This window comes from Colossoma macropomum, unplaced genomic scaffold (assembly GCF_904425465.1).
Source record: "Colossoma macropomum unplaced genomic scaffold, Colossoma_macropomum, whole genome shotgun sequence".
Lineage (NCBI taxonomy): Eukaryota > Metazoa > Chordata > Actinopteri > Characiformes > Serrasalmidae > Colossoma > Colossoma macropomum.
Window position 1 is genome coordinate 139689 of NW_023496049.1, and position 22900 is coordinate 162588.

Sequence of the window (22900 nt, forward strand, 5' to 3'; positions counted from 1 at the left end):
TGCATTGGCCGGGAATCGGACCCGGGTCTCCCGCGTGGCAGGCGAGAATTCTACCACTGAACCACCAATGCACAGACACGTACAACGTTTCACCACATCCTCCTATTGATAGAAAGCGTGTCTGCTCGCTAATACTTCCCAACTCATTACGCCTTGTTTTCATGTATCAAAAAATTGCAACTAATTCAACAATTCCGCTCCTTTACACATCAACACCATTTCTACAGTTTTGCTGCAATACCGCCTGCCTGATGCCAAATACGCACCTCATCAATCTAGACGGGGAAAGGTGAGAATTCTACCACTCAACAAACAATGCAAGACCAGATATTAAACACAACCATGTCTTCTTGGCGAGAGAAACTATGTTTTCTCACACAAATGTCTGAATTCATTAAGGCTTGCTTTCATACGGAAAAAAACCTCTTCAACCCCTTCAACAATTCCCGTGTTTAGACATCATCGCCATTTCTAAAGTTTTGCTGCAATACCGCCTGCCTGATGACACATCTACAACCGATCAATCTGTACAAGGAAAAGAAAAATTGAGGGCTAATTTGCACCCAAAGCAAGATCTACTCTGTGAAAACTGTGCTTTTCACAAAAACTTCCGTTCTTGGCTTGCACAATAAACAGCCCTCCAATGAATCAGATCAGACATCTACTACTGATCCATCCATGCAAATAAAGGAAAACATTTCATTAATCACAAAGAACAGAGAGAATGTCTGCTCTGCCAGCTCATACTTGTGGTCAAACACCTTTCCTCACTAATTTGACCATTAATGCTCTTTCACTGTGGAATTAACATGAGGCTTGTTGGAGACAAGGTTGGCTGGGAGATTTTATCCAAGCAGACTGTGTGAATTCAAGAGATTTCCTTAGCCGCATTACCCAAGAACCCGACACAAGTCTTCCTCGTCACAGCCCATAATTCTACCACAGATGCAACAATGCAAAAACAAAACAAAAACACAGCAATATCATGCTAACCACAGAAACTACGTTTCTGACTAAATTCCTAGTGGTCACGAAAAAAAGGGATTGAAGAAAAAACTATACCGTTCAGTCAAAAATTTCCAGCTATTAGACATTGTTACCATCTCTAAAAATTTACTGCAGTACCACTTGACAGATGTAAAACCTACCACTCATAAATCTATGCATGGATACTGAGAACAGAAACAAGGTCTGTTCTGTGAAATGACATAATTTTGGCCAAACACTTGGTTTCCATGGCTCAGGCAATAAAGAGTCTGCCAATGAATCACATAAGAAATCTACCAGTGATCCTTCAATGCAAAGGAAAGAAAAGTTTTGACTAAATCGAAGTGAGAACTGAAAGAATATCTACTCTGGCAAATCTTTGTTATTGACAAAAGCTTTCACTCACTGCTTTGACAATAGATATTGTTCCATTGCATTAACTACATGAAGAATTTTAGAGACCAGCTTGATTTTGTGGCAGGAGATTGGACCATACCAAAACTGGCAAGCAGTTGCATTGGCCGGGAATCGGACCCGGGTCTCCCGCGTGGCAGGCGAGAATTCTACCACTGAACCACCAATGCACAGACACGTACAACGTTTCACCACATCCTCCTATTGATAGAAAGCGTGTCTGCTCGCTAATACTTCCCAACTCATTACGCCTTGTTTTCATGTATCAAAAAATTGCAACTAATTCAACAATTCCGCTCCTTTACACATCAACACCATTTCTACAGTTTTGCTGCAATACCGCCTGCCTGATGCCAAATACGCACCTCATCAATCTAGACGGGGAAAGGTGAGAATTCTACCACTCAACAAACAATGCAAGACCAGATATTAAACACAACCATGTCGTCTTGGCGAGAGAAACTATGTTTTCTCACACAAATGTCTGAATTCATTAAGGCTTGCTTTCATACGGAAAAAAAACCTCTTCAACCCCTTCAACAATTCCCGTGTTTAGACATCATCGCCATTTCTAAAGTTTTGCTGCAATACCGCCTGCCTGATGACACATCTACAACCGATCAATCTGTACAAGGAAAAGAAAAATTGAGGGCTAATTTGCACCCAAAGCAAGATCTACTCTGTGAAAACTGTGCTTTTCACAAAAACTTCCGTTCTTGGCTTGCACAATAAACAGCCCTCCAATGAATCAGATCAGACATCTACTACTGATCCATCCATGCAAATAAAGGAAAACATTTCATTAATCACAAAGAACAGAGAGAATGTCTGCTCTGCCAGCTCATACTTGTGGTCAAACACCTTTCCTCACTAATTTGACCATTAATGCTCTTTCACTGTGGAATTAACATGAGGCTTGTTGGAGACAAGGTTGGCTGGGAGATTTTATCCAAGCAGACTGTGTGAATTCAAGAGATTTCCTTAGCCGCATTACCCAAGAACCCGACACAAGTCTTCCTCGTCACAGCCCATAATTCTACCACAGATGCAACAATGCAAAAACAAAACAAAAACACAGCAATATCATGCTAACCACGGAAAGTACGTTTCTGACTAAATTCCTAGTGGTCACGAAAAAAAGGGATTGAAGAAAAAACTATACCGTTCAGTCAAAAATTTCCAGCTATTAGACATTGTTACCATCTCTAAAAATTTACTGCAGTACCACTTGACAGATGTAAAACCTACCACTCATAAATCTATGCATGGATACTGAGAACAGAAACAAGGTCTGTTCTGTGAAATGACATAATTTTGGCCAAACACTTGGTTTCCATGGCTCAGGCAATAAAGAGTCTGCCAATGAATCACATAAGAAATCTACCAGTGATCCTTCAATGCAAAGGAAAGAAAAGTTTTGACTAAATCGAAGTGAGAACTGAAAGAATATCTACTCTGGCAAATCTTTGTTATTGACAAAAGCTTTCACTCACTGCTTTGACAATAGATATTGTTCCATTGCATTAACTACATGAAGAATTTTAGAGACCAGCTTGATTTTGTGGCAGGAGATTGGACCATACCAAAACTGGCAAGCAGTTGCATTGGCCGGGAATCGGACCCGGGTCTCCCGCGTGGCAGGCGAGAATTCTACCACTGAACCACCAATGCACAGACACGTACAAACGTTTCACCACATCCTCCTATTGATAGAAAGCGTGTCTGCTCGCTAATACTTCCCAACTCATTACGCCTTGTTTTCATGTATCAAAAAATTGCAACTAATTCAACAATTCCGCTCCTTTACACATCAACACCATTTCTACAGTTTTGCTGCAATACCGCCTGCCTGATGCCAAATACGCACCTCATCAATCTAGACGGGGAAAGGTGAGAATTCTACCACTCAACAAACAATGCAAGACCAGATATTAAACACAACCATGTCGTCTTGGCGAGAGAAACTATGTTTTCTCACACAAATTTCACAATTCATTAAGGCTTGCTTTCATACGGAAAAAAAACCTCTTCAACCCCTTCAACAATTCCCGTGTTTAGACATCATCGCCATTTCTAAAGTTTTGCTGCAATACCGCCTGCCTGATGACACATCTACAACCGATCAATCTGTACAAGGAAAAGAAAAATTGAGGGCTAATTTGCACCCAAAGCAAGATCTACTCTGTGAAAACTGTGCTTTTCACAAAAACTTCCGTTCTTGGCTTGCACAATAAACAGCCCTCCAATGAATCAGATCAGACATCTACTACTGATCCATCCATGCAAATAAAGGAAAACATTTCATTAATCACAAAGAACAGAGAGAATGTCTGCTCTGCCAGCTCATACTTGTGGTCAAACACCTTTCCTCACTAATTTGACCATTAATGCTCTTTCACTGTGGAATTAACATGAGGCTTGTTGGAGACAAGGTTGGCTGGGAGATTTTATCCAAGCAGACTGTGTGAATTCAAGAGATTTCCTTAGCCGCATTACCCAAGAACCCGACACAAGTCTTCCTCGTCACAGCCCATAATTCTACCACAGATGCAACAATGCAAAAACAAAACAAAAACACAGCAATATCATGCTAACCACAGAAACTACGTTTCTGACTAAATTCCTAGTGGTCACGAAAAAAAGGGATTGAAGAAAAAACTATACCGTTCAGTCAAAAATTTCCAGCTATTAGACATTGTTACCATCTCTAAAAATTTACTGCAGTACCACTTGACAGATGTAAAACCTACCGCTCATAAATCTATGCATGGATACTGAGAACAGAAACAAGGTCTGTTCTGTGAAATGACATAATTTTGGCCAAACACTTGGTTTCCATGGCTCAGGCAATAAAGAGTCTGCCAATGAATCACATAAGAAATCTACCAGTGATCCTTCAATGCAAAGGAAAGAAAAGTTTTGACTAAATCGAAGTGAGAACTGAAAGAATATCTACTCTGGCAAATCTTTGTTATTGACAAAAGCTTTCACTCACTGCTTTGACAATAGATATTGTTCCATTGCATTAACTACATGAAGAATTTTAGAGACCAGCTTGATTTTGTGGCAGGAGATTGGACCATACCAAAACTGGCAAGCAGTTGCATTGGCCGGGAATCGGACCCGGGTCTCCCGCGTGGCAGGCGAGAATTCTACCACTGAACCACCAATGCACAGACACGTACAACGTTTCACCACATCCTCCTATTGATAGAAAGCGTGTCTGCTCGCTAATACTTCCTAACTCATTACGCCTTGTTTTCATGTATCAAAAAATTGCAACTAATTCAACAATTCCGCTCCTTTACACATCAACACCATTTCTACAGTTTTGCTGCAATACCGCCTGCCTGATGCCAAATACGCACCTCATCAATCTAGACGGGGAAAGGTGAGAATTCTACCACTCAACAAACAATGCAAGACCAGATATTAAACACAACCATGTCGTCTTGGCGAGAGAAACTATGTTTTCTCACACAAATTTCACAATTCATTAAGGCTTGCTTTCATACGGAAAAAAAACCTCTTCAACCCCTTCAACAATTCCCGTGTTTAGACATCATCGCCATTTCTAAAGTTTTGCTGCAATACCGCCTGCCTGATGACACATCTACAACCGATCAATCTGTACAAGGAAAAGAAAAATTGAGGGCTAATTTGCACCCAAAGCAAGATCTACTCTGTGAAAACTGTGCTTTTCACAAAAACTTCCGTTCTTGGCTTGCACAATAAACAGCCCTCCAATGAATCAGATCAGACATCTACTACTGATCCATCCATGCAAATAAAGGAAAACATTTCATTAATCACAAAGAACAGAGAGAATGTCTGCTCTGCCAGCTCATACTTGTGGTCAAACACCTTTCCTCACTAATTTGACCATTAATGCTCTTTCACTGTGGAATTAACATGAGGCTTGTTGGAGACAAGGTTGGCTGGGAGATTTTATCCAAGCAGACTGTGTGAATTCAAGAGATTTCCTTAGCCGCATTACCCAAGAACCCGACACAAGTCTTCCTCGTCACAGCCCATAATTCTACCACAGATGCAACAATGCAAAAACAAAACAAAAACACAGCAATATCATGCTAACCACGGAAAGTACGTTTCTGACTAAATTCCTAGTGGTCACGAAAAAAAGGGATTGAAGAAAAAACTATACCGTTCAGTCAAAAATTTCCAGCTATTAGACATTGTTACCATCTCTAAAAATTTACTGCAGTACCACTTGACAGATGTAAAACCTACCACTCATAAATCTATGCATGGATACTGAGAACAGAAACAAGGTCTGTTCTGTGAAATGACATAATTTTGGCCAAACACTTGGTTTCCATGGCTCAGGCAATAAAGAGTCTGCCAATGAATCACATAAGAAATCTACCAGTGATCCTTCAATGCAAAGGAAAGAAAAGTTTTGACTAAATCGAAGTGAGAACTGAAAGAATATCTACTCTGGCAAATCTTTGTTATTGACAAAAGCTTTCACTCACTGCTTTGACAATAGATATTGTTCCATTGCATTAACTACATGAAGAATTTTAGAGACCAGCTTGATTTTGTGGCAGGAGATTGGACCATACCAAAACTGGCAAGCAGTTGCATTGGCCGGGAATCGGACCCGGGTCTCCCGCGTGGCAGGCGAGAATTCTACCACTGAACCACCAATGCACAGACACGTACAACGTTTCACCACATCCTCCTATTGATAGAAAGCGTGTCTGCTCGCTAATACTTCCCAACTCATTACGCCTTGTTTTCATGTATCAAAAAATTGCAACTAATTCAACAATTCCGCTCCTTTACACATCAACACCATTTCTACAGTTTTGCTGCAATACCGCCTGCCTGATGCCAAATACGCACCTCATCAATCTAGACGGGGAAAGGTGAGAATTCTACCACTCAACAAACAATGCAAGACCAGATATTAAACACAACCATGTCGTCTTGGCGAGAGAAACTATGTTTTCTCACACAAATGTCTGAATTCATTAAGGCTTGCTTTCATACGGAAAAAAAACCTCTTCAACCCCTTCAACAATTCCCGTGTTTAGACATCATCGCCATTTCTAAAGTTTTGCTGCAATACCGCCTGCCTGATGACACATCTACAACCGATCAATCTGTACAAGGAAAAGAAAAATTGAGGGCTAATTTGCACCCAAAGCAAGATCTACTCTGTGAAAACTGTGCTTTTCACAAAAACTTCCGTTCTTGGCTTGCACAATAAACAGCCCTCCAATGAATCAGATCAGACATCTACTACTGATCCATCCATGCAAATAAAGGAAAACATTTCATTAATCACAAAGAACAGAGAGAATGTCTGCTCTGCCAGCTCATACTTGTGGTCAAACACCTTTCCTCACTAATTTGACCATTAATGCTCTTTCACTGTGGAATTAACATGAGGCTTGTTGGAGACAAGGTTGGCTGGGAGATTTTATCCAAGCAGACTGTGTGAATTCAAGAGATTTCCTTAGCCGCATTACCCAAGAACCCGACACAAGTCTTCCTTGTCACAGCCCATAATTCTACCACAGATGCAACAATGCAAAAACAAAACAAAAACACAGCAATATCATGCTAACCACAGAAACTACGTTTCTGACTAAATTCCTAGTGGTCACGAAAAAAAGGGATTGAAGAAAAAACTATACCGTTCAGTCAAAAATTTCCAGCTATTAGACATCGTTACCATCTCTAAAAATTTACTGCAGTACCACTTGACAGATGTAAAACCTACCACTCATAAATCTATGCATGGATACTGAGAACAGAAACAAGGTCTGTTCTGTGAAATGACATAATTTTGGCCAAACACTTGGTTTCCATGGCTCAGGCAATAAAGAGTCTGCCAATGAATCACATAAGAAATCTACCAGTGATCCTTCAATGCAAAGGAAAGAAGAGTTTTGACTAAATCGAAGTGAGAACTGAAAGAACATCTACTCTGGCAAATCTTTGTTATTGACAAAATCTTTCACTCACTGCTTTGACAATAGATATTGTTCCATTGCATTAACTACATGAAGAATTTTAGAGACCAGCTTGATTTTGTGGCAGGAGATTGGACCATACCAAAACTGGCAAACAGTTGCGTTGGCCGGGAATCGGACCCGGGTCTCCCGCGTGGCAGGCGAGAATTCTACCACTGAACCACCAATGCACAGACACGTACAACGTTTCACCACATCCTCCTATTGATAGAAAGCGTGTCTGCTCGCTAATACTTCCCAACTCATTACGCCTTGTTTTCATGTATCAAAAAATTGCAACTAATTCAACAATTACGCTCCTTTACACATCAACACCATTTCTACAGTTTTGCTGCAATACCGCCTGCCTGATGCCAAATACGCACCTCATCAATCTAGACGGGGGAAAGGTGAGAATTCTACCACTCAACAAACAATGCAAGACCAGATATTAAACACAACCATGTCGTCTTGGCGAGAGAAACTGTTTTCTCACACAAATTTCAGAATTCATTAAGGCTTGCTTTCATACGGAATAAAAAAACCTCTTCAACCCCTTCAACAATTCCCGTGTTTAGACATCATCGCCATTTCTAAAGTTTTGCTGCAATACTGCTTGCCTGATGACACATCTACAACCGATCAATCTGTACAAGGAAAAGAAAAATTGAGGGCTAATTTGCACCCAAAGCAAGATCTACTCTGTGAAAACTGTGCTTTTCACAAAAACTTCCGTTCTTGGCTTGCACAATAAACAGCCCTCCAATGAATCAGATCAGACATCTACTACTGATCCATCCATGCAAATAAAGGAAAACATTTCATTAATCACAAAGAACAGAGAGAATGTCTGCTCTGCCAGCTCATACTTGTGGTCAAACACCTTTCCTCACTAATTTGACCATTAATGGTCTTTCACTGTGGAATTAACATGAGGCTTGTTGGAGACAAGGTTGGCTGGGAGATTTTATCCAAGCAGACTGTGTGAATTCAAGAGATTTCCTTAGCCGCATTACCCAAGAACCCGACACAAGTCTTCCTTGTCACAGCCCATAATTCTACCACAGATGCAACAATGCAAAAACAAAACAAAAACACAGCAATATCATGCTAACCACAGAAACTACGTTTCTGACTAAATTCCTAGTGGTCACGAAAAAAAGGGATTGAAGAAAAAACTATACCGTTCAGTCAAAAATTTCCAGCTATTAGACATCGTTACCATCTCTAAAAATTTACTGCAGTACCACTTGACAGATGTAAAACCTACCACTCATAAATCTATGCATGGATACTGAGAACAGAAACAAGGTCTGTTCTGTGAAATGACATAATTTTGGCCAAACACTTGGTTTCCATGGCTCAGGCAATAAAGAGTCTGCCAATGAATCACATAAGAAATCTACCAGTGATCCTTCAATGCAAAGGAAAGAAAAGTTTTGACTAAATCGAAGTGAGAACTGAAAGAATATCTACTCTGGCAAATCTTTGTTATTGACAAAAGCTTTCACTCACTGCTTTGACAATAGATATTGTTCCATTGCATTAACTACATGAAGAATTTTAGAGACCAGCTTGATTTTGTGGCAGGAGATTGGACCATACCAAAACTGGCAAGCAGTTGCATTGGCCGGGAATCGGACCCGGGTCTCCCGCGTGGCAGGCGAGAATTCTACCACTGAACCACCAATGCACAGACACGTACAACGTTTCACCACATCCTCCTATTGATAGAAAGCGTGTCTGCTCGCTAATACTTCCCAACTCATTACGCCTTGTTTTCATGTATCAAAAAATTGCAACTAATTCAACAATTACGCTCCTTTACACATCAACACCATTTCTACAGTTTTGCTGCAATACCGCCTGCCTGATGCCAAATACGCACCTCATCAATCTAGACGGGGAAAGGTGAGAATTCTACCACTCAACAAACAATGCAAGACCAGATATTAAACACAACCATGTCGTCTTGGCGAGAGAAACTATGTTTTCTCACACAAATGTCAGAATTCATTAAGGCTTGCTTTCATACGGAAAAAAAAACCTCTTCAACCCCTTCAACAATTCCCGTGTTTAGACATCATCGCCATTTCTAAAGTTTTGCTGCAATACCGCCTGCCTGATGACACATCTACAACCGATCAATCTGTACAAGGAAAAGAAAAATTGAGGGCTAATTTGCACCCAAAGCAAGATCTACTCTGTGAAAACTGTGCTTTTCACAAAAACTTCCGTTCTTGGCTTGCACAATAAACAGCCCTCCAATGAATCAGATCAGACATCTACTACTGATCCATCCATGCAAATAAAGGAAAACATTTCATTAATCACAAAGAACAGAGAGAATGTCTGCTCTGCCAGCTCATACTTGTGGTCAAACACCTTTCCTCACTAATTTGACCATTAATGCTCTTTCACTGTGGAATTAACATGAGGCTTGTTGGAGACAAGGTTGGCTGGGAGATTTTATCCAAGCAGACTGTGTGAATTCAAGAGATTTCCTTAGCCGCATTACCCAAGAACCCGACACAAGTCTTCCTCGTCACAGCCCATAATTCTACCACAGATGCAACAATGCAAAAACAAAACAAAAACACAGCAATATCATGCTAACCACGGAAAGTATGTTTCTGACTAAATTCCTAGTGGTCACGAAAAAAAGGGATTGAAGAAAAAACTATACCGTTCAGTCAAAAATTTCCAGCTATTAGACATCGTTACCATCTCTAAAAATTTACTGCAGTACCACTTGACAGATGTAAAACCTACCACTCATAAATCTATGCATGGATACTGAGAACAGAAACAAGGTCTGTTCTGTGAAATGACATAATTTTGGCCAAACACTTGGTTTCCATGGCTCAGGCAATAAAGAGTCTGCCAATGAATCACATAAGAAATCTACCAGTGATCCTTCAATGCAAAGGAAAGAAAAGTTTTGACTAAATCGAAGTGAGAACTGAAAGAATATCTACTCTGGCAAATCTTTGTTATTGACAAAAGCTTTCACTCACTGCTTTGACAATAGATATTGTTCCATTGCATTAACTACATGAAGAATTTTAGAGACCAGCTTGATTTTGTGGCAGGAGATTGGACCATACCAAAACTGGCAAGCAGTTGCATTGGCCGGGAATCGGACCCGGGTCTCCCGCGTGGCAGGCGAGAATTCTACCACTGAACCACCAATGCACAGACACGTACAACGTTTCACCACATCCTCCTATTGATAGAAAGCGTGTCTGCTCGCTAATACTTCCCAACTCATTACGCCTTGTTTTCATGTATCAAAAAATTGCAACTAATTCAACAATTCCGCTCCTTTACACATCAACACCATTTCTACAGTTTTGCTGCAATACCGCCTGCCTGATGCCAAATACGCACCTCATCAATCTAGACGGGGAAAGGTGAGAATTCTACCACTCAACAAACAATGCAAGACCAGATATTAAACACAACCATGTCGTCTTGGCGAGAGAAACTATGTTTTCTCACACAAATTTCTGAATTCATTAAGGCTTGCTTTCATACGGAAAAAAAAACCTCTTCAACCCCTTCAACAATTCCCGTGTTTAGACATCATCGCCATTTCTAAAGTTTTGCTGCAATACCGCCTGCCTGATGACACATCTACAACCGATCAATCTGTACAAGGAAAAGAAAAATTGAGGGCTAATTTGCACCCAAAGCAAGATCTACTCTGTGAAAACTGTGCTTTTCACAAAAACTTCCGTTCTTGGCTTGCACAATAAACAGCCCTCCAATGAATCAGATCAGACATCTACTACTGATCCATCCATGCAAATAAAGGAAAACATTTCATTAATCACAAAGAACAGAGAGAATGTCTGCTCTGCCAGCTCATACTTGTGGTCAAACACCTTTCCTCACTAATTTGACCATTAATGCTCTTTCACTGTGGAATTAACATGAGGCTTGTTGGAGACAAGGTTGGCTGGGAGATTTTATCCAAGCAGACTGTGTGAATTCAAGAGATTTCCTTAGCCGCATTACCCAAGAACCCGACACAAGTCTTCCTCGTCACAGCCCATAATTCTACCACAGATGCAACAATGCAAAAACAAAACAAAAACACAGCAATATCATGCAAACCACGGAAAGTATGTTTCTGACTAAATTCCTAGTGGTCACGAAAAAAAGGGATTGAAGAAAAAACTATACCGTTCAGTCAAAAATTTCCAGCTATTAGACATCGTTACCATCTCTAAAAATTTACTGCAGTACCACTTGACAGATGTAAAACCTACCACTCATAAATCTATGCATGGATACTGAGAACAGAAACAAGGTCTGTTCTGTGAAATGACATAATTTTGGCCAAACACTTGGTTTCCATGGCTCAGGCAATAAAGAGTCTGCCAATGAATCACATAAGAAATCTACCAGTGATCCTTCAATGCAAAGGAAAGAAAAGTTTTGACTAAATCGAAGTGAGAACTGAAAGAACATCTACTCTGGCAAATCTTTGTTATTGACAAAATCTTTCACTCACTGCTTTGACAATAGATATTGTTCCATTGCATTAACTACATGAAGAATTTTAGAGACCAGCTTGATTTTGTGGCAGGAGATTGGACCATACCAAAACTGGCAAACAGTTGCGTTGGCCGGGAATCGGACCCGGGACTCCCGCGTGGCAGGCGAGAATTCTACAATTGAACCACCAATGCACAGACACGTATAACGTTTCACCACATCCTCCTATTGATAGAAAGCGTGTCTGCTTGCTAATACTTCCCAACTCATTACGCCTTGTTTTCATGTATCAAAAAATTGCAACTAATTCAACAATTCCGCTCCTTTACACATCAACACCATTTCTACAGTTTTGCTGCAATACCGCCTGCCTGATGCCAAATACGCACCTCATCAATCTAGACGGGGAAAGGTGAGAATTCTACCACTCAACAAACAATGCAAGACCAGATATTAAACACAACCATGTCTTCTTGGCGAGAGAAACTATGTTTTCTCACACAAATGTCTGAATTCATTAAGGCTTGCTTTCATACGGAAAAAAACCTCTTCAACCCCTTCAACAATTCCCGTGTTTAGACATCATCGCCATTTCTAAAGTTTTGCTGCAATACCGCCTGCCTGATGACACATCTACAACCGATCAATCTGTACAAGGAAAAGAAAAATTGAGGGCTAATTTGCACCCAAAGCAAGATCTACTCTGTGAAAACTGTGCTTTTCACAAAAACTTCCGTTCTTGGCTTGCACAATAAACAGCCCTCCAATGAATCAGATCAGACATCTACTACTGATCCATCCATGCAAATAAAGGAAAACATTTCATTAATCACAAAGAACAGAGAGAATGTCTGCTCTGCCAGCTCATACTTGTGGTCAAACACCTTTCCTCACTAATTTGACCATTAATGCTCTTTCACTGTGGAATTAACATGAGGCTTGTTGGAGACAAGGTTGGCTGGGAGATTTTATCCAAGCAGACTGTGTGAATTCAAGAGATTTCCTTAGCCGCATTACCCAAGAACCCGACACAAGTCTTCCTCGTCACAGCCCATAATTCTACCACAGATGCAACAATGCAAAAACAAAACAAAAACACAGCAATATCATGCTAACCACGGAAAGTACGTTTCTGACTAAATTCCTAGTGGTCACGAAAAAAAGGGATTGAAGAAAAAACTATACCGTTCAGTCAAAAATTTCCAGCTATTAGACATCGTTACCATCTCTAAAAATTTACTGCAGTACCACTTGACAGATGTAAAACCTACCACTCATAAATCTATGCATGGATACTGAGAACAGAAACAAGGTCTGTTCTGTGAAATGACATAATTTTGGCCAAACACTTGGTTTCCATGGCTCAGGCAATAAAGAGTCTGCCAATGAATCACATAAGAAATCTACCAGTGATCCTTCAATGCAAAGGAAAGAAAAGTTTTGACTAAATCGAAGTGAGAACTGAAAGAATATCTACTCTGGCAAATCTTTGTTATTGACAAAAGCTTTCACTCACTGCTTTGACAATAGATATTGTTCCATTGCATTAACTACATGAAGAATTTTAGAGACCAGCTTGATTTTGTGGCAGGAGATTGGACCATACCAAAACTGGCAAGCAGTTGCATTGGCCGGGAATCGGACCCGGGTCTCCCGCGTGGCAGGCGAGAATTCTACCACTGAACCACCAATGCACAGACACGTACAATGTTTCACCACATCCTCCTATTGATAGAAAGCGTGTCTGCTCGCTAATACTTCCCAACTCATTACGCCTTGTTTTCATGTATCAAAAAATTGCAACTAATTCAACAATTCCGCTCCTTTACACATCAACACCATTTCTACAGTTTTGCTGCAATACCGCCTGCCTGATGCCAAATACGCACCTCATCAATCTAGACGGGGAAAGGTGAGAATTCTACCACTCAACAAACAATGCAAGACCAGATATTAAACACAACCATGTCGTCTTGGCGAGAGAAACTATGTTTTCTCACACAAATGTCTGAATTCATTAAGGCTTGCTTTCATACGGAAAAAAACCTCTTCAACCCCTTCAACAATTCCCGTGTTTAGACATCATCGCCATTTCTAAAGTTTTGCTGCAATACCGCCTGCCTGATGACACATCTACAACCGATCAATCTGTACAAGGAAAAGAAAAATTGAGGGCTAATTTGCACCCAAAGCAAGATCTACTCTGTGAAAACTGTGCTTTTCACAAAAACTTCCGTTCTTGGCTTGCACAATAAACAGCCCTCCAATGAATCAGATCAGACATCTACTACTGATCCATCCATGCAAATAAAGGAAAACATTTCATTAATCACAAAGAACAGAGAGAATGTCTGCTCTGCCAGCTCATACTTGTGGTCAAACACCTTTCCTCACTAATTTGACCATTAATGCTCTTTCACTGTGGAATTAACATGAGGCTTGTTGGAGACAAGGTTGGCTGGGAGATTTTATCCAAGCAGACTGTGTGAATTCAAGAGATTTCCTTAGCCGCATTACCCAAGAACCCGACACAAGTCTTCCTCGTCACAGCCCATAATTCTACCACAGATGCAACAATGCAAAAACAAAACAAAAACACAGCAATATCATGCTAACCACAGAAACTACGTTTCTGACTAAATTCCTAGTGGTCACGAAAAAAAGGGATTGAAGAAAAAACTATACCGTTCAGTCAAAAATTTCCAGCTATTAGACATCGTTACCATCTCTAAAAATTTACTGCAGTACCACTTGACAGATGTAAAACCTACCACTCATAAATCTATGCATGGATACTGAGAACAGAAACAAGGTCTGTTCTGTGAAATGACATAATTTTGGCCAAACACTTGGTTTCCATGGCTCAGGCAATAAAGAGTCTGCCAATGAATCACATAAGAAATCTACCAGTGATCCTTCAATGCAAAGGAAAGAAAAGTTTTGACTAAATCGAAGTGAGAACTGAAAGAATATCTACTCTGGCAAATCTTTGTTATTGACAAAAGCTTTCACTCACTGCTTTGACAATAGATATTGTTCCATTGCATTAACTACATGAAGAATTTTAGAGACCAGCTTGATTTTGTGGCAGGAGATTGGACCATACCAAAACTGGCAAGCAGTTGCATTGGCCGGGAATCGGACCCGGGTCTCCCGCGTGGCAGGCGAGAATTCTACCACTGAACCACCAATGCACAGACACGTACAATGTTTCACCACATCCTCCTATTGATAGAAAGCGTGTCTGCTCGCTAATACTTCCCAACTCATTACGCCTTGTTTTCATGTATCAAAAAATTGCAACTAATTCAACAATTACGCTCCTTTACACATCAACACCATTTCTACAGTTTTGCTGCAATACCGCCTGCCTGATGCCAAATACGCACCTCATCAATCTAGACGGGGAAAGGTGAGAATTCTACCACTCAACAAACAATGCAAGACCAGATATTAAACACAACCATGTCGTCTTGGCGAGAGAAACTATGTTTTCTCACACAAATGTCTGAATTCATTAAGGCTTGCTTTCATACGGAAAAAAACCTCTTCAACCCCTTCAACAATTCCCGTGTTTAGACATCATCGCCATTTCTAAAGTTTTGCTGCAATACCGCCTGCCTGATGACACATCTACAACCGATCAATCTGTACAAGGAAAAGAAAAATTGAGGGCTAATTTGCACCCAAAGCAAGATCTACTCTGTGAAAACTGTGCTTTTCACAAAAACTTCCGTTCTTGGCTTGCACAATAAACAGCCCTCCAATGAATCAGATCAGACATCTACTACTGATCCATCCATGCAAATAAAGGAAAACATTTCATTAATCACAAAGAACAGAGAGAATGTCTGCTCTGCCAGCTCATACTTGTGGTCAAACACCTTTCCTCACTAATTTGACCATTAATGCTCTTTCACTGTGGAATTAACATGAGGCTTGTTGGAGACAAGGTTGGCTGGGAGATTTTATCCAAGCAGACTGTGTGAATTCAAGAGATTTCCTTAGCCGCATTACCCAAGAACCCGACACAAGTCTTCCTCGTCACAGCCCATAATTCTACCACAGATGCAACAATGCAAAAACAAAACAAAAACACAGCAATATCATGCTAACCACAGAAACTACGTTTCTGACTAAATTCCTAGTGGTCACGAAAAAAAGGGATTGAAGAAAAAACTATACCGTTCAGTCAAAAATTTCCAGCTATTAGACATTGTTACCATCTCTAAAAATTTACTGCAGTACCACTTGACAGATGTAAAACCTACCACTCATAAATCTATGCATGGATACTGAGAACAGAAACAAGGTCTGTTCTGTGAAATGACATAATTTTGGCCAAACACTTGGTTTCCATGGCTCAGGCAATAAAGAGTCTGCCAATGAATCACATAAGAAATCTACCAGTGATCCTTCAATGCAAAGGAAAGAAAAGTTTTGACTAAATCGAAGTGAGAACTGAAAGAATATCTACTCTGGCAAATCTTTGTTATTGACAAAAGCTTTCACTCACTGCTTTGACAATAGATATTGTTCCATTGCATTAACTACATGAAGAATTTTAGAGACCAGCTTGATTTTGTGGCAGGAGATTGGACCATACCAAAACTGGCAAGCAGTTGCATTGGCCGGGAATCGGACCCGGGTCTCCCGCGTGGCAGGCGAGAATTCTACCACTGAACCACCAATGCACAGACACGTACAACGTTTCACCACATCCTCCTATTGATAGAAAGCGTGTCTGCTCGCTAATACTTCCCAACTCATTACGCCTTGTTTTCATGTATCAAAAAATTGCAACTAATTCAACAATTACGCTCCTTTACACATCAACACCATTTCTACAGTTTTGCTGCAATACCGCCTGCCTGATGCCAAATACGCACCTCATCAATCTAGACGGGGAAAGGTGAGAATTCTACCACTCAACAAACAATGCAAGACCAGATATTAAACACAACCATGTCGTCTTGGCGAGAGAAACTATGTTTTCTCACACAAATGTCTGAATTCATTAAGGCTTGCTTTCATACGGAAAAAAACCTCTTCAACCCCTTCAACAATTCCCGTGTTTAGACATCATCGCCATTTCTAAAGTTTTGCTGCAATACCGCCTGCCTGATGACACATCTACAACCGATCAATCTGTACAAGGAAAAGAAAAATTGAGGGCTAATTTGCACCCAAAGCAAGATCTACTCTGTGAAAACTGTGCTTTTCACAAAAACTTCCGTTCTTGGCTTGCACAATAAACAGCCCTCCAATGAATCAGATCAGACATCTACTACTGATCCATCCATGCAAATAAAGGAAAACATTTCATTAATCACAAAGAACAGAGAGAATGTCTGCTCTGCCAGCTCATACTTGTGGTCAAACACCTTTCCTCACTAATTTGACCATTAATGCTCTTTCACTGTGGAATTAACATGAGGCTTGTTGGAGACAAGGTTGGCTGGGAGATTTTATCCAAGCAGACTGTGTGAATTCAAGAGATTTCCTTAGCCGCATTACCCAAGAACCCGACACAAGTCTTCCTCGTCACAGCCCATAATTCTACCACAGATGCAACAATGCAAAAACAAAACAAAAACACAGCAATATCATGCTAACCACAGAAACTACGTTTCTGACTAAATTCCTAGTGGTCACGAAAAAAAGGGATTGAAGAAAAAACTATACCGTTCAGTCAAAAATTTCCAGCTATTAGACATTGTTACCATCTCTAAAAATTTACTGCAGTACCACTTGACAGATGTAAAACCTACCACTCATAAATCTATGCATGGATACTGAGAACAGAAACAAGGTCTGTTCTGTGAAATGACATAATTTTGGCCAAACACTTGGTTTCCATGGCTCAGGCAATAAAGAGTCTGCCAATGAATCACATAAGAAATCTACCAGTGATCCTTCAATGCAAAGGAAAGAAAAGTTTTGACTAAATCGAAGTGAGAACTGAAAGAATATCTACTCTGGCAAATCTTTGTTATTGACAAAAGCTTTCACTCACTGCTTTGACAATAGATATTGTTCCATTGCATTAACTACATGAAGAATTTTAGAGACCAGCTTGATTTTGTGGCAGGAGATTGGACCATACCAAAACTGGCAAGCAGTTGCATTGGCCGGGAATCGGACCCGGGTCTCCCGCGTGGCAGGCGAGAATTCTACCACTGAACCACCAATGCACAGACACGTACAACGTTTCACCACATCCTCCTATTGATAGAAAGCGTGTCTGCTCGCTAATACTTCCCAACTCATTACGCCTTGTTTTCATGTATCAAAAAATTGCAACTAATTCAACAATTCCGCTCCTTTACACATCAACACCATTTCTACAGTTTTGCTGCAATACCGCCTGCCTGATGCCAAATACGCACCTCATCAATCTAGACGGGGAAAGGTGAGAATTCTACCACTCAACAAACAATGCAAGACCAGATATTAAACACAACCATGTCGTCTTGGCGAGAGAAACTATGTTTTCTCACACAAATGTCTGAATTCATTAAGGCTTGCTTTCATACGGAAAAAAAACCTCTTCAAACCTCTTCAACAATTCCCGTGTTTAGACATCATCGCCATTTCTAAAGTTTTGCTGCAATACCGCCTGCCTGATGACACATCTACAACCGATCAATCTGTACAAGGAAAAGAAAAATTGAGGGCTAATTTGCACCCAAAGCAAGATCTACTCTGTGAAAACTGTGCTTTTCACAAAAACTTCCGTTCTTGGCTTGCACAATAAACAGCCCTCCAATGAATCAGATCAGACATCTACTACTGATCCATCCATGCAAATAAAGGAAAACATTTCATTAATCACAAAGAACAGAGAGAATGTCTGCTCTGCCAGCTCATACTTGTGGTCAAACACCTTTCCTCACTAATTTGACCATTAATGCTCTTTCACTGTGGAATTAACATGAGGCTTGTTGGAGACAAGGTTGGCTGGGAGATTTTATCCAAGCAGACTGTGTGAATTCAAGAGATTTCCTTAGCCGCATTACCCAAGAACCCGACACAAGTCTTCCTCGTCACAGCCCATAATTCTACCACAGATGCAACAATGCAAAAACAAAACAAAAACACAGCAATATCATGCTAACCACAGAAACTACGTTTCTGACTAAATTCCTAGTGGTCACGAAAAAAAGGGATTGAAGAAAAAACTATACCGTTCAGTCAAAAATTTCCAGCTATTAGACATTGTTACCATCTCTAAAAATTTACTGCAGTACCACTTGACAGATGTAAAACCTACCACTCATAAATCTATGCATGGATACTGAGAACAGAAACAAGGTCTGTTCTGTGAAATGACATAATTTTGGCCAAACACTTGGTTTCCATGGCTCAGGCAATAAAGAGTCTGCCAATGAATCACATAAGAAATCTACCAGTGATCCTTCAATGCAAAGGAAAGAAAAGTTTTGACTAAATCGAAGTGAGAACTGAAAGAATATCTACTCTGGCAAATCTTTGTTATTGACAAAAGCTTTCACTCACTGCTTTGACAATAGATATTGTTCCATTGCATTAACTACATGAAGAATTTTAGAGACCAGCTTGATTTTGTGGCAGGGAGATTGGACCATACCAAAACTGGCAAGCAGTTGCATTGGCCGGGAATCGGACCCGGGTCTCCCGCGTGGCAGGCGAGAATTCTACCACTGAACCACCAATGCACAGACACGTACAATGTTTCACCACATCCTCCTATTGATAGAAAGCGTGTCTGCTCGCTAATACTTCCCAACTCATTACGCCTTGTTTTCATGTATCAAAAAATTGCAACTAATTCAACAATTACGCTCCTTTACACATCAACACCATTTCTACAGTTTTGCTGCAATACCGCCTGCCTGATGCCAAATACGCACCTCATCAATCTAGACGGGGAAAGGTGAGAATTCTACCACTCAACAAACAATGCAAGACCAGATATTAAACACAACCATGTCGTCTTGGCGAGAGAAACTATGTTTTCTCACACAAATGTCTGAATTCATTAAGGCTTGCTTTCATACGGAAAAAAACCTCTTCAACCCCTTCAACAATTCCCGTGTTTAGACATCATCGCCATTTCTAAAGTTTTGCTGCAATACCGCCTGCCTGATGACACATCTACAACCGATCAATCTGTACAAGGAAAAGAAAAATTGAGGGCTAATTTGCACCCAAAGCAAGATCTACTCTGTGAAAACTGTGCTTTTCACAAAAACTTCCGTTCTTGGCTTGCACAATAAACAGCCCTCCAATGAATCAGATCAGACATCTACTACTGATCCATCCATGCAAATAAAGGAAAACATTTCATTAATCACAAAGAACAGAGAGAATGTCTGCTCTGCCAGCTCATACTTGTGGTCAAACACCTTTCCTCACTAATTTGACCATTAATGCTCTTTCACTGTGGAATTAACATGAGGCTTGTTGGAGACAAGGTTGGCTGGGAGATTTTATCCAAGCAGACTGTGTGAATTCAAGAGATTTCCTTAGCCGCATTACCCAAGAACCCGACACAAGTCTTCCTCGTCACAGCCCATAATTCTACCACAGATGCAACAATGCAAAAACAAAACAAAAACACAGCAATATCATGCTAACCACAGAAACTACGTTTCTGACTAAATTCCTAGTGGTCACGAAAAAAAGGGATTGAAGAAAAAACTATACCGTTCAGTCAAAAATTTCCAGCTATTAGACATTGTTACCATCTCTAAAAATTTACTGCAGTACCACTTGACAGATGTAAAACCTACCACTCATAAATCTATGCATGGATACTGAGAACAGAAACAAGGTCTGTTCTGTGAAATGACATAATTTTGGCCAAACACTTGGTTTCCATGGCTCAGGCAATAAAGAGTCTGCCAATGAATCACATAAGAAATCTACCAGTGATCCTTCAATGCAAAGGAAGAAAAGTTTTGACTAAATCGAAGTGAGAACTGAAAGAATATCTACTCTGGCAAATCTTTGTTATTGACAAAAGCTTTCACTCACTGCTTTGACAATAGATATTGTTCCATTGCATTAACTACATGAAGAATTTTAGAGACCAGCTTGATTTTGTGGCGGGAGATTGGACCATACCAAAACTGGCAAGCAGTTGCATTGGCCGGGAATCGGACCCGGGTCTCCCGCGTGGCAGGCGAGAATTCTACCACTGAACCACCAATGCACAGACACGTACAATGTTTCACCACATCCTCCTATTGATAGAAAGCGTGTCTGCTCGCTAATACTTCCCAACTCATTACGCCTTGTTTTCATGTATCAAAAAATTGCAACTAATTCAACAATTACGCTCCTTTACACATCAACACCATTTCTACAGTTTTGCTGCAATACCGCCTGCCTGATGCCAAATACGCACCTCATCAATCTAGACGGGGAAAGGTGAGAATTCTACCACTCAACAAACAATGCAAGACCAGATATTAAACACAACCATGTCTTCTTGGTGAGAGAAACTATGTTTTCTCACACAAATTTCACAATTCATTAAGGCTTGCTTTCATACGGAAAAAAAAAAAACCTCTTCAACCCATGCAATGCAATACCTGCAATACCTGATGACACATCTACAACTGATCAATCTGTACAAGGAAAAGAAAAATTAGGGCTAAGTTGCTGCCAAAGCAAGATCTACTATGTGAAAACTGTTTTTGGCAAAAACTTCCTTTCTTGGCTTTCACAATAAACAGTCCTCCACTGAATCAGATCAGACATCTTCTACCAATTCAAATACAAGAAAACTTTTCACTGAAATGATGTTAAGTGGTTGATAGGCACCCCTGCAGAAACCATATCAATAACTTATTCTTTCCCAGCCTCTTTGGAGCAAAATCAGATGGAACTGTTGTGTAAGGAAGACATTATGATTGCACATGAAATTTAAATGGTCATTAAAATTGTGACACCGCTCATACAGCTAGCATCTGGCCCTAAGGACTGTTGGAACAGAATCCTCAATTAAGACTGAATAAACGTGAGGGAGAAAAATTTCTCACCACTTGCTGTATCGAGTAAAGAAAGTACTCTCTGAGATGGAGATCCTTCAGCTTGTGCTGCCCCAGATGTACAGACAGAAAGTGCTCGTGGCACTCCATGATGACCTGTGACATCTAGGGGTGGAACAAACCCTTGAACACCTTTTAAAAGATTCTATTGGCCAACAATGGCACAGGAGGTTGAACGGTACGTGAAAAACTGTTGGAGTTTGTGGTGTGAAAGTGCTGTAGTCCCTGGGCAGCACCAATCCATCAAATCACATGCAGTGGTCATATGAACCTTGTATTTATTGATTTCCTCTTATTAGACGCTGATTCTAGGGTATTTACTAACATCTTCGTAGTAACGGATCATTTCAGCCACATGCGCAGGCTTTTCCCACAAAGAATCAAAAGGCGGTTGCGGTGGCCAAAATCCCAGTTGAAAAATATTTAATTTACTACGGACTGCCTGCAGATATCCACTGACAAAAGGGGGTGATCCTTTTAAACAAGACAAAGTGCCTGTGGGTGACAAAGAGCTCAACAGCAGGGTGATAGAATCAGAAATTAATTCTAGACCAGAAGGCGAAGGCATTGATTGGCCAGACAAAGACCCATGCAGGCAGCGCTGATGCCTCAGAAAGCTCACAGCAGAGTGAGGACTCAATCAACCAAGGAATATGAAGTGAAGCTAGGAATTCCTGGAAAGACAGAAATCAAACCTGTTATTTAACTTACTAATGAAGATCCTGGCCGATCTAAAGACCAGACCATAGTTTATAGGGGCTAGTTATGAGATTTGAGGGACTTTAAATTGAACGCACACAAGATGCAAACCCTTTACTGTGAAGGTTAGTTCATATGGCGACATCCTGACGCTTAGCAGGGGGAGGGTGTAACCCTGCTAAATAATGAGCAACAGGGGTTTTGTTCCTTTAAATAGTTCAAATGATTGACAAACCACAATCTTTATTTCTCTTCCCCTTTTTTTTTTTTTTTTTT

At 40.4% G+C, this 22900-nt stretch overlaps 14 non-coding genes across 14 annotated transcripts; all 14 read right to left on the reverse strand.

Annotated features, from left to right (window-relative positions):
* Window positions 1–71, reverse strand: trnag-gcc. The gene has a single exon. It is a non-coding gene; the product is annotated as a tRNA-Gly (tRNA).
* Window positions 72–1500: 1429 nt separating this feature from the next.
* trnag-gcc lies at window positions 1501–1571 on the reverse strand. Its single transcript has one exon. It is a non-coding gene; the product is annotated as a tRNA-Gly (tRNA).
* Window positions 1572–3001: 1430 nt separating this feature from the next.
* On the reverse strand, window positions 3002–3072 carry trnag-gcc. The gene has a single exon. It is a non-coding gene; the product is annotated as a tRNA-Gly (tRNA).
* A 1431-nt stretch (window positions 3073–4503) lies between these two features.
* Window positions 4504–4574, reverse strand: trnag-gcc. The gene has a single exon. It is a non-coding gene; the product is annotated as a tRNA-Gly (tRNA).
* Window positions 4575–6004: 1430 nt separating this feature from the next.
* trnag-gcc lies at window positions 6005–6075 on the reverse strand. Its single transcript has one exon. It is a non-coding gene; the product is annotated as a tRNA-Gly (tRNA).
* Window positions 6076–7505: 1430 nt separating this feature from the next.
* Window positions 7506–7576, reverse strand: trnag-gcc. The gene has a single exon. It is a non-coding gene; the product is annotated as a tRNA-Gly (tRNA).
* Window positions 7577–9007: 1431 nt separating this feature from the next.
* On the reverse strand, window positions 9008–9078 carry trnag-gcc. Its single transcript has one exon. It is a non-coding gene; the product is annotated as a tRNA-Gly (tRNA).
* A 1431-nt stretch (window positions 9079–10509) lies between these two features.
* trnag-gcc lies at window positions 10510–10580 on the reverse strand. Its single transcript has one exon. It is a non-coding gene; the product is annotated as a tRNA-Gly (tRNA).
* A 2931-nt stretch (window positions 10581–13511) lies between these two features.
* Window positions 13512–13582, reverse strand: trnag-gcc. Its single transcript has one exon. It is a non-coding gene; the product is annotated as a tRNA-Gly (tRNA).
* Window positions 13583–15011: 1429 nt separating this feature from the next.
* On the reverse strand, window positions 15012–15082 carry trnag-gcc. The gene has a single exon. It is a non-coding gene; the product is annotated as a tRNA-Gly (tRNA).
* Window positions 15083–16511: 1429 nt separating this feature from the next.
* Window positions 16512–16582, reverse strand: trnag-gcc. The gene has a single exon. It is a non-coding gene; the product is annotated as a tRNA-Gly (tRNA).
* A 1429-nt stretch (window positions 16583–18011) lies between these two features.
* On the reverse strand, window positions 18012–18082 carry trnag-gcc. Its single transcript has one exon. It is a non-coding gene; the product is annotated as a tRNA-Gly (tRNA).
* Window positions 18083–19514: 1432 nt separating this feature from the next.
* trnag-gcc lies at window positions 19515–19585 on the reverse strand. Its single transcript has one exon. It is a non-coding gene; the product is annotated as a tRNA-Gly (tRNA).
* A 1428-nt stretch (window positions 19586–21013) lies between these two features.
* Window positions 21014–21084, reverse strand: trnag-gcc. The gene has a single exon. It is a non-coding gene; the product is annotated as a tRNA-Gly (tRNA).
* Between the last annotated feature and the right edge of the window lie 1816 nt (window positions 21085–22900).